Source organism: Melanerpes formicivorus, unplaced genomic scaffold (genome assembly GCF_026170545.1).
Source record: "Melanerpes formicivorus ecotype bairdi unplaced genomic scaffold, bMelFor1.0.p_v2 SCAF_50, whole genome shotgun sequence".
NCBI classification, from domain to species: Eukaryota; Metazoa; Chordata; class Aves; order Piciformes; family Picidae; genus Melanerpes; species Melanerpes formicivorus.
This window is the reverse complement of record NW_027142402.1, coordinates 4256466-4275117: the sequence shown is the minus strand read 5'-3', so window position 1 is coordinate 4275117 and position 18652 is coordinate 4256466. Positions and strand designations below refer to the sequence as shown.

General features: G+C 48.2%; 1 long non-coding RNA gene across 1 annotated transcript; it reads right to left on the bottom strand.

Moving 5' to 3' along the window:
* Positions 1-504: 504 nt before the first annotated feature.
* On the bottom strand, positions 505-18321 carry LOC137452186 (uncharacterized). Its single transcript, XR_010989999.1, has 3 exons — positions 18237-18321; positions 14806-14944; positions 505-3307 (listed from the first exon to the last, which is right to left on the bottom strand). It is a non-coding gene; the product is annotated as an uncharacterized lncRNA (long non-coding RNA).
* Between the last annotated feature and the right edge of the window lie 331 nt (positions 18322-18652).

Genomic DNA, 18652 nt, shown 5'->3' with positions numbered 1-18652 from the left:
CTGATGAGCTTAAAATCACTGTGCCTTCCAGAAAAGCATCCATTTACCTCATGCAGTTCAAACCTCAATTCAGCATTGCAGTGCAGCACTGAAAGGCTGTGCACAATTGTTTAGCCCTGTAGTAGCAGCCTTGTGTAGCTGCTGTCCTTTGAGGGTGGCCTCCTGTAGGTACAGCATTCATTCACAAAAGACCTTTGGATTTTGCTTCATTGAGTAATACTTGCAGAAGGACTTTACCAGGAAGCTGTAATTAGCCTGAGCCAACCCTTTTTGCTGCTGCACTGGCACATAAGTGCTGCCATTGTTCTACTTCCCAATTGGTGTCTGATTCCTGGAATGTGCTGGAGTCACCTTTGATGGCTTCTCCAGTAACAGCTGACCTTGGGGAGTTACCAGGTGCCTTGTCATTCATTTAAGGTGTACCTTGAAAAGAACTCCTGTTACTTGGTAACTGATTCCATGGCGTCCTGGGCAGATTGTGACTTGTCTTGGTGTAGCAGCAAGCCGAAATGAAGGAGGGCTTGCTTCAGTAGTGGGGGAGGATGTCTTACCCTAGGAGTCCTCTGTCTTTAGACACTGCAGCATTGCTAACAGAAGAGTTCCTTCACTCAGAGTGTAACCAGTGCAATGCTGTTAAGGGTTGGCTGAATTTAATTCTAGGTCTGAGTTATTTCAAAGAGCATTGAGCCATTTGATTAGTCATGTTCACAGGCAGCCAGGGATGTGGATGATGCTGAAAGGCACCCAGGGTGGTATTCTGACTCCTGAAGAGCTGCAGTACAATTTGACACATCTGAGAGACTACTCTGAGTCTGTTGTTGGCTGGGCTATAAAAACTATTTCATTTTTTTTCCCCTGCAAGACAAGTACAGATAAATGATGTTGGGTTTGTGTGTGTGTGTTCTTCTAGTTAGTGTAGCAGTGTGCAAGAAGCTGCCCATCTTCCTCTTTCTAGGGGCAGGGGAGAGAAGGTGCTAGAGAAGGTGGAGACACTTTCCATGTGCATGAGAAGTTCAGTGTACAGGCAGCAACCTCTAGGCTTGAGAGCACTGCACTGGGCAGGATATGGTCAGGGGCTGCAGTAGGAAAGCAGTTTAAAAAGAACAAACCCAAACACCAGACCCTGTGCTTTTTGTTCTGAGCACAAGGCTGTGCTTTGCATCCCCACGTTCCAGGGTTACCACAACAAAAGGAAGGCTCAGCTCTGACTCTTCTTGTCCTTCTGTACTGTGGTTCACTGCCAGGGAAAGGAGGAGCTGCAGTGCTGCTCTTGCTCCAAAGGAGGCTCTGCATTGCTCAGGACCTAAAATGGAGCAGCAGATGAACTGACTTTGGTACTGAATGCTGTGTCCAGATATGTTGGCTTGCATCATACCCAGCACTGGGCTATCACTGCCTCTCTGACAGGTACAGAAATCCTTTTCCTCCTACATCAAAGCTGCCAGTGCAGTGGCATTTTCTAGAATGCCCTGGACTGATAAAAACACATTCAGGTCTTCTTCTGGAGCAGCCTTTGTTTCTGTAGCTTTCCATTTAGGTGTGTCAATAGCTCATCTGCATCACATGAGCCCAGAAAAGTGCAGCAGCTGTTTCACATCCCTGAGACATCTCTCAGCTGCATCTGAGGGGAAAGAAGTGGTGAAAATGGAGGAGAAAGAATGGATGGAAAGCAGTTGCCTGATTTTTCCTCAAGATTGTTTTAGGTCTTTCAGCTCTAAATGCTTTCATTACAGAGGGAGTCATCTCTTTCCTATTTGGCTTAAGCCAAGTTCAAGGGGGATTCAGAGCCATGGACACATGGCTCCCCCCAAAAGCAGGTTAAAACACACAACCCACCCTTACCTGCAGTTGCATTCTCCTGGGAAACTGTGGCTTCCAGGTCATAAACTTGGCACTGCAGTTCATCAGCCACCTGGAAGGCCTCCCATTTTAAACTGCACTCCTGGGTTAACTGGCTTCTGCTCTGAAAGGGGGTGAAAGGATTAATGGCTGCAACAAAAATTCATCATCTGAGAGCTCTGCCTGCAAGCAGGAAAAGATGTTGCTGCCCTGTGCACTCCTGTGAGTGAGAGGCCATCACTTCTTGCTGGCTGAAATAATCCATAATTACAGCTTTGCTAAACATGCAAACTGCAGCCCCACTGCTGCAAATTGATCCTCTCATTATTGGTTAATAGGGATCTGGAGGAAGATAAAAACAACACAGAGGCCTCTTCTCACTGTTCCCTCCATGTAACCCTAATTAAACAAGACCCTGGCTCCATTTTCAGGGCAGGGGCTATGTGCAGAACACAGCAGCTCTCCCCTCATCTCTCTCCCAGACTCTAATTTGCTAAGCAAGATTAAGTAGAGGGTCCATTAGTGTTAATGACCACAGAGGTGCCAGCTGCAGCTGGGACTGCTGGGTGGCAATAAAAGCCTGCGCAGTGCAGTTGCCACCTTCCTTTCTTCTCTCCTCCAAGGCTTGACCCAGCTGTCGAACTCTGATCTTTCTCGAAGGGTTATTTTGTCAACACAGCAAAACAGTTCCGATTCCCCTCAACGACAGACAGCAGTGCAATCAGCAGTCTGCTCTGGCTGTGTAAAAGTCTCTCCTGAATTTGGTCAGAAATGATGCCAGCTGTCTGAGGAATTGTTCCCACCAGAATGGCCTTTGTCATCCTGACTTGGGAAAACAAACAGCCTCTGCTTTCACCTGGGTGCTTTGGAAGGCTGAAGGCAGGATATGCTTTGCTGGGTTTGCAGGAGAGGCATTTAGATACACTCATAAAGCTTTTTTTCCACTCTCTCTGGACCAAAGAGCAAGGGCAAGGAGACTCCAGTGCCAGCAGCTGTCAGTCAGTAAATGGATTCATCTAGTTTAATCAAGTGGTTGCCAAACCACATTTGTTCTGCAGGCTATGGTGCAAAAGAAGTGTTGCACGTTTCACAGCCAAGAGCCCACTCCACCAGCTGTGCTAAACACAGAGGTTGTATTTACTTGGCTAAATCAGCTTTAAACGGGAAGCAGTTGAAGCTCTGTGGCCCCTTTGGCAGGGAGGTGATCTTCAGCGTGGATCTGGTTACTCAGTTACACCGAATCAATGATCAGCAGTGCAGCATCCATGCTTTCTGTTACCACACCACATGGCCAGTCCTCTGCCTGATAGGGCTCCTGCCCTGCCCAGGGATGCTGTTGCTGTAGCTTGTCCTTGCCTGAGGTTTTGCAAGAGCTGTGCTCACAGACATGAGCTGCCCTTGGAAGGAAGGCACTTCGGGTTCTGCCATCAGCTTTGCATTCAGATGTGCTTTTTGCTTTGAACAGCTTCTGTAAGCAGAAAGTAACAGAAAAAACCATGAGAGCAGTGATTTTCTCTCTCTTGTATAGCAGTGGGTTTCTTGAAAGGCAAATCCCTCAGAGGTGTTTAGTAAAGTGGGATTGAATTGTTCCTGTTTTCCAACAAAGGGCTGGGTGGAGTACTGGCTGCACAAGAGGACACAGTCTCAAGCTGTGCCAGGGGAGGTTTAGGCTGGATGGTAGGAAGAAGTTCTTCATAGAAAGAGAGATTGGCCATGGGGATGTGCTGCCCTGGGAGGTGGTGGAGTCACCATCCCTGGAGGTGTTTAAAAGAGGATTGGATGTGGCACTTGGTGCCATGGATTAGTTAGTCAGGAGGTGCTGGGTGACAGGTTGGACTCGATGATCTCTGAGGTCTTTTCCAACCATGTTGATTCTATGATTGAGGATCATTGCAGTCAGACAGAGGAAAGCTCTGCCTGAGCAAGATGAGCTAGGTTCTCATGTTAAAAAAGCCAAACTTTCCCATTTGTTTTTCTCTCTTCCAGCCTTTTCTTTTAAACCCTGTGAAGATAGCTCTTATTTCTTACCTGCACTGACCCCTTGGCAACAATTCAGTCCCCCTCTGACTGATCTGCTTAATAAAATATGCTAATGGTTTAGCATCTCCCTGATATAACTGCACTAAATGGATGCACAGCCAGCTCTATTTGGGGTTCAAATTAACAAGCACACAAACCCCAGACTGTTTTCACTCAGGTGTGATCCATTCTGCCTTCCCTTTGCTAACTGACCTCTATCACAATCAATAACCTGTTTGTTCCATTCTAATCAGCCTCATTTAAATAAGCAAGGCACTTTTCTTTCCCTCCATCTTCACTTTAATTCAGTAACTTTTGTGCTTCATCTTGTATTTCTGTAATTAAATTTGCAAGCCTCCTGCTGTGCTCTGCTTTCCTTAAGGAGAAACCAATTTAAAAGTAAAAAAAAAACAAATCAAACCCACACCTCAGCCACCCCCCAAGCCAACAATCCAGCTGCTTTGCACTTCATGTTTGCCTTTTCCATACACAGAATTGGTTTGGCTGGAAAAGGCCTCTAAGATCACAGAATCACCAAGTCTGGAAGAGACCTCAAAGATCATCGAGTCCAACCTGTCACCACAGACCTCATGACTAGACCATGGCACCAAGTGCCCCATCCAATCCCCTCTTGAACACCTCCAGGGATGGTGACTCCACCACCTCCCTGGGCAGCACATTCCAATGGCTAATTACTTTTTCTGGGAAGAACTTTCTCCTCACCTCCAGCCTAAACCTCTCCTGGCACAGCTTGAGACTGTGTCCTCTTGTTCTGGTGCTGGTTGCCTGGGAGAAGAGACCAACCCCTTCCCGGCTACAACCACCCTTCAGGTAGTTGTAGAGAGCAATGAGGTCACCCCTGAGCCTTCTCTTCTCCAGGCTAAACAACCCCAGCTCCCTCAGTCTCTCCTCACAGGGCTGTGCTCAAGGCCTCTCCCCAGCCTTGTTGCCCTTCTCTGGACACATTCAAGAGTCTCAATGTCCTTCTTAAACTGGGGGGCCCAGAACTGGACACAGAACTCAAGGTGTGGCCTAACCAGTGCAGAGTACAGGGGCACAATGAATTCCCTGCTCCTGCTGGCCACATTATTCCTAATGCAGGCCAGGATGCCCTTGGCCCTCTTGGCCACCTGGGCACACTGCTGGCTCATGTTCAGGCAGCTGTCAATCAGCACCCCCAGGTCCCTCTCTGTTTGGGAGCTCTCAGCCACTCCGACCCCAGCCTGTAGCTCTGCCTGGGGTTGTTGTGGCCAAAGTGCAGCACTCAGCACTTGGACTTGTTGAATGCCATCCCATTGGACTCTGCCCATCTGTCCAGTTGGTCCAGGTCCCTCTGCAGAGCCTTTGTACCCTCTGACTGACCAACATCTGCTCCTAACTTGGTGTCATCTGTAAATTTGCTGATGACTGACTCAATCCCCTCATCCAGATCATCAATGAAGATGTTAAAGAGCACTGGGCCCAGCACTGATCCCTGGGGGATGCAACTGGTGCCTGGCTGCCAGCTGGCTGTGGCACCATTCACCACCACTCTCTGGGCTCAGCCTCCAGCCAGTTCCTAACCCAGCACAGAGTGTTGCTGTCCAAGCCACGAGCTGACAGCTTGGCCAGCAGTTTGCTGTGGATCATCAAGTCCAACCTGACACTAAACCACGTCCCCAGGTGCCATGCCCACACATTTTTTGAACACCTCCAGTGATGGGGACTCCACCGCCTCCCTGGGCAGCCTGTGCCAGTCCCTGACCACTCTTGCAGCAAAGAAATTTTTCCTAATATTCAACCTAACCTTCCCCCCCCACCCTGGCACATTTTCAGGCCATTTCCTAGTTGATTTTGATGCAATGATTAGGTCTCCTGAGTCAACAGCAGAGTTAGAAATACCAAGGCTACTCACACTCTGCACTCTTGCTTCAAGCAAGCATCAGGGATTTGCCTCACTCTTAAAGACCACCACTAAGCCCTTGGCAGGGAGGGGGGAAAGTTCAGATGTTTAACCTAAAATCTGCTGGCTGAACCACAGTGACTGTGCCCAACACAACCATTAGTCCTGCAGGAAATTAGGATATTAATAACAGATTAAGGGGTAAGGGAACATCACCCTCTCAGCATCTCTTAAGCTCTGCAGAGAACTGTGCCTTCCAACAGCGCAGAGGCTTTAGTTTACAGAGCAGCTTGCTCAGCCTGATGTATTCATCCCACAGGAGCTGCAGCAGTTCCTGCTGAAGAAGAGGCTGGTAAGAGTAAACCCACAAAGGTTACTTTCCCCAGGAATAACCCTGTGGTCTGGGAGCAAATACAGCTGGAAAAGCACACCACTATTAGTATTCATTTTCATTTTCAAAGGCTCAAACTTGGGCAGTTTGAAACAGTGCAGCCTCTGGCAATAAATTTCTATTACTGTGTCTCCAGGGAAAGAGGAAATGTGAACACTGCCCAGAAACTGGGGGGGGGGGGGGAATGGAAGAAATTGAATCCAAACCAGCAAGCAGGTAAAGCCCTCCAAAATGGCACTGGTGATCAACACTCTCATCCCCAGCTGGGGATGCTGCTTCATACCATATTCAGTAACCTGCTTTACCCTCCCTGCAGTGTGCCTAACCAGCACAGAATTAGTGGGTTTGTGAGGAGTGCAGTGGAGTCACCGCTCTGCTTTGTGCCAAGGAGCAGGCTTCCTCCTGGAAACTGTTACAGAGGACTGCTGGAGGTCTTAGCCCCCCAGGCAGAGGTGTCTCCCTGCACAGCAGCTCTACCATTCAGAGCCAGCTCACCCTCTTGCCCTTTGTGGCCCATATTGGTTTTACCTGCAGCTGGCCTTTGGCCTTCCTGCTTTCACCGCTATGGGTCTGAACTCTGCTACTCTTTCTTTGTTGCCTGTCCTTCTTTCCGCTATTTGCAGTGTTTCTGTTTGCATTTCATCCTTCAACAAGCTGCTTGCTGAGGCAAGCAGAGACAAGTTCCTGCTGAAGTCCCTGATCCTCTCACATAGCAGGGCTGTTGGGTTTGACATCTCCTGAAGTTTTCTTTCCTAATCAACCAGCTTTCCTCTGCTCTTTCCCCCTCTTGGTGGTTTCCCGGGGCTTCTACCTAGCAATTCCCTAAATAAGTCACAGTCTGCTCTCCTGGAGTCCCAAGTCCTAGCTCTGCAGAGTAACTTTGCAGCCTTTCTCCTGCTGCTGGAATGCCTTCATAGTCACTGCAGCCTCAGATGACACTCACCACCAGTTTTCCCTTGTTTGTCACCGTGGTTGGCTGCTCTAGTGTTTGTTCTTAGGATAGTCACCAATGCTGTCTAGGAACTGCCTAGGCTCTCACAGTGCTCTGTCCCTCTTCCAGGTGGATAAAACCTCCATAAACACCAAGGCCTCAGATCAAAAAGACTTTTATTAGCCCTCTGGAGACAGACACATCTGCTTTATTCTCTTGACCAGGCAGGCTGTAACAGATTCCTCAGTCATTAATCATCACCAACATCCCTCCTTCCTCTGACCTTGACTCATGGGCTTTCAGTAATGTATCTCCACAAACATACACAACCCCTGTGCAAGGAAGGGACTTCTTACACAGAGTGCAGTTCTCACTCTTCTTCCCTGCTGAGATGCTTCTTAAACACCCTGCCCCCACCCATGACTATAGTGGGCCCCAGCTCACCAAGTCCTCATGACTTCCCACTCCTTGCTCACTGTCCTTTCCAAAGGGGGATGTGGAAGTCTCCCTGCAGCTTTCTCACACATGGACCTCTTCCATTTCCATCAGTTTCTCATTCACTTCTGCCTGTTCCTATTGTGCAGGTTGACTGGGAGCATTGAAAGCCCTTCTCACTCTGTTGGCATTAAAGCTATATCCTGCTCTGCAAGCTTCTCTACTTGAGAGGTCTGCAGGCATACTTCCTTTAGCCATTATCCATTTGCTCTCATTTGTATTCACCCACTGACTGCCACCATTCCAGCACAAATTGAACTTTGCTGAGGAGGAATGTATTTGCCTATAAAAGGGATTGATTTGGAAGTTGTAGCCTGGAAATGACTTTCCAGGCTTTAGTTTATAACTCCCAGAACATGAGTTGTTTGGGGGGGCACAACATAAAGCTGATTAAATTGTTGATTCACCCCAAGTGGAGAAAATGATTCTGTCCCTGTTCTTTTATGTCACAAGCTTGCATGACAAGAAGATGCAGCACATTTATCAGGGTCACTGAAGCATCACATTCTCTTTCCCCCACCCCCAAGCAAGGGACAATGGCACCACATGACAATGCTAAGTCATGAGTTCACATTCATACTTCTTTAGATCCAAGTCCAACCTCTCTGATGTTCACCTGTATGGAAAGCATGCTGTTAGTCTCCCTCAGCACATACTGCAAGCAGAGCTCCCAAGTTTAGAACCAAATTCAGTGCAGCCCAGCTCCACCTCAACAGCTTGACTTTATTTCTCTACTTAGCAACTGCCTCCCACCCAGAGAAACCACCTTCCCCTCTTCTCAAGGAGTAGAATCAGTGCTCTGAGCATATTTGTTCCTTCTGGTAAAGTAAATGATGCTGCTGCTGGGGAAAAGCATGGACTAGGTCTTGAAGCTGCTGCACTCTCTGTCCATGATCACTGAATCATGGAATGGGCTAGGTTGGAAGGCACCTCCAAAGGTCATCCAGTCCAAACCCCTCTGCAGTCAGCAGGGGCATCCTCAACTAGATCAGGCTGCCCAGAGCCCTGTCCAGCCCCACCTGGAATATCTCCAGGGATAATGTCACAGCCTAGTATGGTGAGACCCTGTTGTAAAGTGCTTGTTTTAAAGCAATCTAGAAAACCAAACCAAGAAGTCTTGCAGGTGGCCTGAGTCACAGGAGGTGCTATACACAGCATGTATCCATATCAAATGTGGTCCCCTTGTGGCAAACAAAATGCTCCTGCAATAGCAAATCAAGACAAAACCTAAACTATTCAGTGTCAATGTTTTTGTCCAGTCCACAGTTTCACTGAGCTAATGGAAATGTAGCTATATCCTGTACTGTTTCTTTTCTCCATCTGAAGCTAAAAGAGACTTTTCAGTTGAGAAATGAAATTATCAGCTCAGCAACTGTCTGCATTGAAGTTTGGCCTCAACATCCCCTCTCTCTCAAAAAAAACAAAACCCCAACCAACCCAGTTTGTGTTTTTCAACCAGAAGTGGTCATATTTTCAGCAAACTCTTCAAATTTGACTGAAAGAATCCAGCCTGAAATTGCTTTCTAACATGGTGCTGGGCCCTGGTTTTAGCAGGGACCCAGGAGGCAGAGTTCCCACTCCTGAATCCACGATTCAGTCCTCCAATCATAGGATCAACCAGGTTGGAAAAGACCTCAGAGATCATCAAGTCCAACCTGTCACCCAACACCTCATGGCTAACTAAACCATGGCTCCCAGTGCCACATCCAATCCTTTTTTGAACACCTCCAGGGACAGTGACTCCACCACCTCCCTGAGCAGCACATTCCAATGGCTAACAACTCTCTCTGTGAAGAACTTTCTCCTCACCTCCAGCCTAAACTTCCCCTGGCACAGCTTGAGACTGTGTCCTCTTGTTCTGGTGCTGATTGCCTGGGAAGAGACCAACCACCCTTCAGGTAGTTGTAGACAGCAATAAGGTCTGCCCTGAGCCTCCTTTTCTCCAGGCTAAGCAACCCCAGCTCCCTCAGCCTCTCCTCACAGGGCTGTGCTCCAGACCCCTCCCCAGCCTCGTTGCCCTTCTCTGGGCACGTTCAATCCTGCATTGCAGCTGCATACAAACCTCCAGCCCTAACTCATCTTCCCATTATTGCAGTCCTGAGAGCTGAAATAAACCTGTCAGGAGGCAGCAGGGCCATACACAAGTCTGCTGCCAATGCTGCTCTTACAAACCAACGTTATCTGAATCTAAGCTCCATGAGCTTAAGAAATGTGCTTCTCTTTTGGGTCACTGATTGACAAGAGCTTTAGCAGATAAAGCTGTAAAGATGACTTAGCTGCTGCTTAGACAGAAGCGCAGAGCATTTACCTCTGTATCTGATTCCTGGTAGTTTTCCATCACCCTTTGAAGAAGTGTTTTAGCTCTCTGTGGTTGCACAACTGAGACATTTCCTTGCCTTACTCTGTGTTTCCAGAGCTCTGCAGGAACAGAAAGGGGGGAAAAAAAAGCCCACAACCCCAACACACATCCCTGGGTATCGCTGTCACAAAATATTGATCCTCTAGTAATCCCTGGGATTTGACACTGGCTGTGCTTTATAGCTTAGAGTTTCTCAGCTTGCCTCCAACGTTCACAAGAAGTAGTAAATGTCGTTGCAAACAGATTGCAAAGCCTGTGCTGAGCAGCAATCTCAAAGTCATTCTGGCAGCAAAGCCCCAGTGCAGTTCCATCCCGCAGTGGTTCTGTCGATAAAGCCCTGGCACACGGTTGTGCAGCGGAGTTTTCTGTAAACAGGGAGTCAAACCCCCCCTGGCTTTTGTGTGAAATGGCACATTTCTGCCCACTCAGTACTGCTGCCTCCCAACTGCAACAGGGCCTGCTTTAAATTCATAGTATCACAGTATCACAGTATAACTAAGGTTGGAAGAGACCTCGAGGATCATCGAGTCCAACCTATCAACACAGACCTCATGACTAGACCATGGCACCAAGTGCCACATCCAATCCCCTCTTGAACACCTCCAGGGATGGTGACTCCACCACCTCCCTGGGCAGCACATTCCAATGACTAATGACTCTCTCAGTGAAGAACTTTCTCCTCACCTCAAGCCTAAACTTCCCCTGGTGCAGCTTGAGACTGTGTCCTCTTGTTCTGGTGCTGGGTGCCTGGGAGAAGAGACCAACCCTCACCTGGCTACAACCTCCCTTCAGGTAGTTGTAGAGGGCAATGAGGTCACCCCTGAGCCTCCTCTTCTCCAGGCTAAACAACCCCAGCTTCCTCAGCCTCTCCTCACAGGGCTGTGCTCAAGGCCTCTCCCCAGCCTTGTTGCCCTTCTCTGGACATGTTCAAGTGTCTCAATGTCCTTCTTAAACTGAGGGGCCCAGAACTGGACACAGGACTCAAGGTGTGGCCTAACCAATGCAGAGTACAGGGCACAATGACTTCCCTGCTCCTGCTGGCCACACTATTCCTAATGCAGGCCAGGATGCTATTGGCCCTCCTGGCCACCTGGGCACACTGCTGGCTCATGTTCAGGCAGCTGTCAATCAGCACCCCCAGGTCCCTCTCTGTTTGGGAGCTCTCAGCCACTCTGACCCCAGCCTGCAGCTCTGCATGGGGTTGCCGTAGCCAAAGTGCAGCACCTGGCACTTGGACTTGTTGAATGCCATCCTGTTGGACTCTGCCCATCTGTCCAGTCTGTCAAGGTCCCTCTGCAGAGCCTTTCCACCCTCTAACTGACTAACATCTGCCCCTAACTTGGTGTCATCTGCAAAAATGAGTGAGGAGCATTTGCTGCTAGCACGCTAAAAGCCCTGGCAGTTCAACTGCATTGCTAGGCCTAAAATATTGACACTCCAACACAAGGAAGTCACTTCCTATCCGTCTATTTCAAGCTGCTTGCAAACTGCAGAATAATTAGTGTCCAGCCTGGCTTGCACAATTGCTTTTGCAATGATTGTGGCCAAAGGGTCACTTAATAGAGAGAAAGCAAACACTGGGAGTTAGGGAATTTCAATTACTTCAACAGATAGAATAACAACACACACACACACACACACACACACCCCCCCTTACCTGCTACAGCTTCATTTTGATTGCTGGTGCTGAGGGCTTGCTGAGGGGTGTCCAGTTCTGGGCCCTTCAGTTTAGGAAAGATGTTGAGATGCTGGAAGGTGTCCAGAGAAGGGCAACAAAGCTGGGGAGGGGTTTGGAGCACAGCCCTATGAGGAGAGGCTGAGGGAGCTGGGGTTGCTTAGCCTGGAGAAGAGGAGGCTCAGGGGAGACCTTATTGCTCTCTACAACTACCTGAAGGGAGGCTGTAGCCAGGTGGGGGTTGGTCTCTTCTCCCAGGCAGCCAGCACCAGAACAAGAGGACACAGTCTCAAGCTGTGCCAGGGGAAGTGTAGGCTGGATGTTAGGAAGAAATTCTTCACAGAAAGAGAGATTGGCCATTGGAATGTGCTGCCCAGGGAGGTGGTGGAGTCACCCTCACTGGAGGTGTTTAGGAAGAGACTGGATGGGGTGCTTGGTGCCATGGTTGAATTGATTAGGTGGTGTTGGGTGATAGGTTGGGCTTGATGAGCTCAAAGGTCTCTTCCAACCTGGCTAATTCTATTCTGTTCTATGCATGGGAGGCAGCACTGGGATACAGCTAAATGGTGACCAGAAAGGAGCAGATCTGACAGCAGCTTGTTACAGTCACACATTTCCTGTGAGAGATTCAGGCTTGTCAGTCTGAAATGCCCTGGCCTTGTGGGGACAGGCCCACTGAACTTTGCTTCCTCCTCCTCGCTGCATGGCAACGAGGTTTTCTAGTGCCCTGCTGCACGGATTTCACCCTTGCTCTGTCATCTCACTCTTTCACTTCCTTTCTTGTGGTTTCCAGGCTTTTTAAAAACCCCTGTTCCAGCTTCTACTTTCAGAGGGGCCTCTCTAATGGAAATCTTCTCATTCTCTATTCTTGACTGCTCACAATTGAGCCAAGGAGGAGGATTAGGAAGAATCCTGCTACAATTCATCTACCAGGCTTCCAAAATGTCCCTGTATTCAAGTACTTCATTCAACATTGTTTATGGAGCCTGAAATATAGAGGTGGGTCACACAAATTTGTGCAGATGGTCCATAACAAACTGACCTGCACCTCATTAGAGCCCATCATGGTAGTGATTGATAAGGAGAGTGGCAGATATGGCTCTGCTGTCTCTCATTCCTGATATTAGGATAATTTCTTATACAGAGTGGGAGAACCACTGAAGTTTTTCAAGGTTTTCAATAGTGCCTATGAAGCTTTGGAACATAAGTTCAAGGATACTCAGAGTCCAGAGCTAGGCTTGGCAGCAAATGCTCCTCACTCATTTTCATGAGCTCTGGTCTCACATAGACACACCAGAGCCATGTAGACACACCAGAGCCCAGCTGAGCAGCAGGAGCTGCTACACCAGCAGAGTCCTATTCCAGCCCATTTCTGCAGTGCTTCTGGGACCCATCTGGCTCCTCAGGCTTGGGCTGCATTGTGCTGTGCACTCCCATAAAGCTACCATCCATCCATAAAGCTGCTTTTTACAACACTCTGTGCATCATGTGGATATATTACTCAACCAAGCTTAGAAGTGTTGTCAATTCACTGCAGCTTATCATCCTCAGTTCTCCTGCACTTCATTCCCATGCTTTTGAGACAAAGTGCCTCTGTTCAGCCAGTCCTTGTGAGAGAAGCAGCAACCTAGACTGCAAATCTTTCTGCAGCTGCACATCTTCCTTTGAATGGCAGCTGTGAGACAAGGATCTTGTTCTCTGGGGGTTTGTCAACCACACACACAAGTGCTATTAAAAATGACATGGAGTTTGTCTCAGCTGCAGGACCAACAAAGGAATTACAGGGCCAAATAACAGCTTCCAGGATCAAACTTGGCAGAGAAGTTCAAAAGAGATTAAATCTGATCTAGTGTCACACTCTCAGCCCTGGTATGGAGAAAATGGAAACCAATTGCACTGGCAACAAGGAACAAGAAAGATGAAGCATCTGATCCCTTGCATTTGTTGCTTCCTGTAAGCACACAGTTCCTGATCTGAGGAAAACATTGCCCTCACCAATTGCCTTTAGAGCATTCTCATCAGGAAATTAGGAACAAAAGCACAAGGTAGTTTTGACTCCTTCCAAGTCTCCAGAAGAATCTTTGGTCTGTGAAGAAATGCAATCAGAACACCACTGCACAGCACAGGAGCTGGTCATACCGAGTCAGAGCAAAAGGCAGAGTCTTGTCTCCCACAGTGATCAAAAGTGGACTCATGGGAAGACTACCAAAGCCTTCAGAAGAAGCATATGCTGATATTTCCCACAGATATTCTCATGGCCTGCAAGAATTGTAGCTTGGGCACCTCCTCAGCCAGAGCTGATTGCTAAATGCTTACTACCCCTTGGTAGATCTGTCTGCCACAAGCCTATGCAGTGTCCAGCAGAGTGCTATGGATGTTCACCACCCACGAGATCCTGCAGCAAGAGATCCCACAGCCTAAGTACAAACTTTGTACAAGAACCACCCTTCTTCTTCTTGTTGTTCAGAACCAGCTGCCTGCTGTTCACTTGGGATGCCTCTTACATTGGAACAGACCACGAGCAAACACTCCTTGTTTACCTCCTGCCCTTCACTGCTGGTTTTGCAGAGCTCTCCTGCAGCTGTACTGCTTGTTCCACCCAGCACCATTTCATCATCCATGTGGCTCCTTTGGGAGCCTTTCCAAGTTCTCTCTCCTTCCTCAGCTTAGGGATCAGAACTGCACAGGTTCCTCAGCACAGGTTTATTCAGCAGTGCAGTGGTGTCCTTATTTTCACTCTCCTAAAGGGAATCCATTTGCCTTTTATTTGTTGTCACTGCTGAGCTGAAATTTTGACAGACTCATCTGTCATAAGACTGAAGGTTTTTTCTCTAGGATTTCATTACTGCCTGGTAGTGGGGAAGTCAGAGGCTATCATTTTATGCATTGGCATTGGTGCATCGTTTTACTAACACACTGAGCTTCTGCTGCTGTTCTATTTTGCAGTCACTCTGTGCTGTAAGGTCCTTCTCCAGCCAGCCCTTGTCCTTGATATCCTGGGTATCCTTTCTTTATAAACAAGCTCCCTCCCCCCTCTTTGTACCAAACCAGTGCCAGTCCCATCCCCAACAGGTTACAGTACAGTATCACTAAGGTTGGGAGAGACCTCAAAGATCATCGAGTCCCAGCTGTCACCACAGAGCTCATGACTAGACCATGGCACCAAGTGCCACATCCAATCCCCTCTTGAACACCTCCAGGTTGCAATTCCTACCTTAGTCACTGCCCGATTGCTGGATCAAACCATAGAAGGATCACACCTCTGTGGACAGCCAGCAGCTGGGCTGCTTCCCTGGGATCCAGTGGATTCTGGAGGCTGTCAGTCTTCTCTTGTGTGTCTTGAAATGCAGTTCCTGGCATCCCAAGAACAGTAAATTTACCAGAGGTGTCAGGAAAGCACCTAATAAGACCTCAGTTATCTAAACTTGTTTTCCCTCCAGGACTTCTATACTTCAAGACTTTCTTCCTTTTCTGTCCCTAGCACTTTACTTACTCCGAAGACCTAAACTAGTTGCTACTGATAAGGAATCACAGGGACAAATTCTCCAGCTGTGTTTAACAAAAGGTAGTGGAGCCCAATTCTGCAAGCTAACAAATATTTTCCTGCTGAGGCTCTAAGGTTTTTGTCTTTCCTTTAAGCCTAGCAAAATTCTCAAAGCAGTAGGTCCCTGCAAGTCCTTGGCCTCACAAGAGCAGCTGCTGTTAGTTGGTGTTTGCAGGTGTGTAGGACTTGATTGCCTCCCAAGACAGGGCCACCACCACAGCAGTGATTTAACTTGGAAGCACCTGTTCTAGAAACCCAGAGCCCTCTCTGCTGGGCTGCAGGTGCTGCCATCCTTTAAGGAAATTAAAGGGTCTGATCTGGGGGAGAGGGAAAGGATTCCTCAGCAACAAAAAAAGGTCACTATCAAGGGGGTTAAAATGCCTGCACAAAATGTGTCATAAAGACAGTACTGGGGACCAGAAGTGTGGTAGGCAGGCACCCATCAGACATGTCTGAAGCTGAAATACATTGCACATTATACTCCTCCTACCTCTGGCTGTGTGGTTTCTCACTGATCACTGAGCTCAGGCTTCTTGATTGTTTCAAAGCTCATTAAACACACTAATTTATGTGAGCTTTCCAGCCACATAAAATGAAGCTGCTAATATGCACTTGGTGGTACAGTGAGCACACACCACAGAACAGGCAGGGCTTGCTGGTGGGGGAAATAAACCCACTTCAAAATCAAACCTTCACAAGCACAGTGTTACAAGAAAAGCTGTAATAAGTATTTATGATTCACTGAGTCCTTTCTTCCCTCCCCAAATGAGCAGGTTGCCCAGGGAAGTGGTGGAAGCCTCATCCCTGGAGGTTTTTAAGGCCAGGCTGGATGTGGCTCTGAGCAACCTGCTCTAGTGTGAGGTGTCCCTGCCTGTGGCAGGGGGGTTGGAACTGGATGATCTTTGAGGTCCCTTCCAGCCCTGATAATTCTGTGGTTCTATGATTCTGTGCTGGGTTAATGGTTGGACTTGATCTTAAAGGTCTTTTTCCAAGGTAAACCATTCTCTTTAATTCCATTAAGTACAATATGCAGCTGGTACATGCCAAAATAAGAGATACTATATTAGATACATGTATATATATATTATAACTACCTGAAGGGAGGTTGTAGCCAGGTGGGAGTTGGTCTGTTCTCCCAGGCAACCAGCACCAGAACAAGAGGACACAGTCTCAAGCTGCACCAGGGGAGGTTTAGGCTGGAGGTGAGGAGAAAGTTCTTCCCACAAAGAGCTATTGGCCATTGGAATGTGCTGCCCAGGGAGGTGGTGGAGTCCCCATCCCTGGAGGTGTTTAAGAGGGGATTGGATGTGGCACTTGAAGCCAGGGTTTAGTTAGCCATGAGGTGTTGGGTGACAGCTTGGACTTGATGATCTCTGAGGTCTTTTCCAACCTTGCTGATTCTATGATTCTATACACCAATTCAGCTTGGAGACTGAAGTCAGCTTTTTCTGGACTAAGTTTTACAGGGGGGGTTAATATTATTTTTTTCTCTCATTTTGTCTGAAAACACAAAAAAACCAGAAAATGAAAAGAAAGAAGGAAGGCTGAATTAAACCCAAACCAGAGCAACAAAACAGCCCTTTGGGTTGGGTGGGATGGAGCAATAAAAGGTTGTAAGCAAGGCCATTACATTTGGGCAGGGTTTGTTTAACCAGCTGTAGCCTACTAACTTTTGCACTAGGAAGATAAGCAGAATCTGTACCCAGGGAAACCAGACAAGTGACACTTTTCAGGGTGAGATGGGAACACTCTCTCTCTCCATTTCCTCTGCTTTACGTCACAGCCCAGAAACGAAACCAGCAGGGGGAGAGCAAACAGAGCAGCCAGGCTTTCCTCCAAAGGCAGCCCAGATGTGCTTTGTCTCTACAGACCTCTGTGGCAAGGACTCTGGGCAGCCTGTCACAGATGTGGTGCTTCCCCACCTCACCACAGGATGTTAAGGGTTGCTTCTTGCTGTTTGCAGCTGAGTTCCAACCCTGGTGTCACCCCACTATGGTAGAATAGAATAGAAGGCTGGGATAGGATGAGATGGGATAGGATAGGGTAGGGTAGGATAGGATAGGATAGGATAGGATAGGATAGGATAGGATAGGATAGGATAGGGTAGACCAGGTTGGAAGAGACCTTTGAGGTCATCGTGTCCAACCCATCAACCAATCCAACACCACCCAACCAATTAAACCATGCAATCACGCACCCTGTCAAGTCTCCTCCTGAACACCTCCAGTGATGGTGATCCCACCACCTCCTCAGACAGCCCATTCCAATGGGCAATCACTCTCTCTGGGTAAAACTTCCTCCTAACCTCCAGCCCAAACCTCCCCTGGTGCAGCCTGAGACTGTGTCCTCTTGTTCTGGTGCTGGTTGCCTGGGAGAAGAGACCAACCTCTGCCTGTCTACAACCTCCCTTCAGGTAGTTGTAGAGAGCAATAAGGTCACCCCTGAGTCTCCTCTTCTCCAGGGTAAGCAACCCCAGCTCCCTCAGTCTCTCCTCATAGGGCTTGTGTTCCAATGATGTGGCACCTAACTTCTCCACACAGAAAATAAGGGCAGTCTGTGGCACCTAACTTCACAGAGAAAATAAGGGCAATCCATGGCATCCAAACAAATCCCAGGTGCTGCCAGCCTCAGCAAGCCAGGAGCGATCTGCAGTGCTGAACCACAGCCTCGTCTCCAACCAACCAGGAACAGGCTGCCCAGGGAGATGGTGGAGTCCCCATCCCTGGAGGTGTTCAGAAAAAGTGTAGTCATGGCACTTTGGAACGTGGTTTAATGGCCTTGGTGGTGTTGAGTTGATGGCTGGACTCGATCTTAGAGGTCTTTTCCAACTGAATCAATTCCCAGCCCTCCCCAGGGATGCTATGATGTGCTCTCAGAGTGACTAGCACTTTTGAAATATGTATGGCTAAAAGCTCTGACCTAGTTTCACAAGCCAGATCTGGGAACAAAGGAAAGGGCATGGGGAAGAGAAGAACAGGATGGCACCACTGCACAAACCCCACAGCCCTACATCTTCCTCCACCTCCACCACAAACTCTGTTTCTTCCACCCAGCTGCAGGTCCTTTCAGAGAGAGGGACAGGGGAGGCAGGACCTACTTACCCCTCAAATGCCTGGCAGCCACAAGTGCAGGCAACAAGATTAGTTCAGAAGATAAGCAAGCAATTGAATCAATGTCCTGCTGTAACCCTCTCAATGCAGGCAAGATGGAAGCTAAAGTTCTGCTTTCATCATGACTAATTGACAGTTGCTGTCTACAAGGTGCTGCTTAGCTTCAGTTAAACAACAACAGAAAATGAAACATTAACTGGTAATAACTAATAGAGAGGGGACAGAAAGGGGGCAGAAGGGCTTAGAGGGCAGGAGCTATTTTTAATCAAAGGCTTTTCTCCAGCTCCCTTCAGCTCCCTTTCTGGCCTGCACACCAAATTGCATGCTGGCCTGGGCAGGGGTAGGTCAATGCACCAGCATGATAAAAACTGGGGAAGTGGCATTTAAGAACCAAGGTAAATGATAAA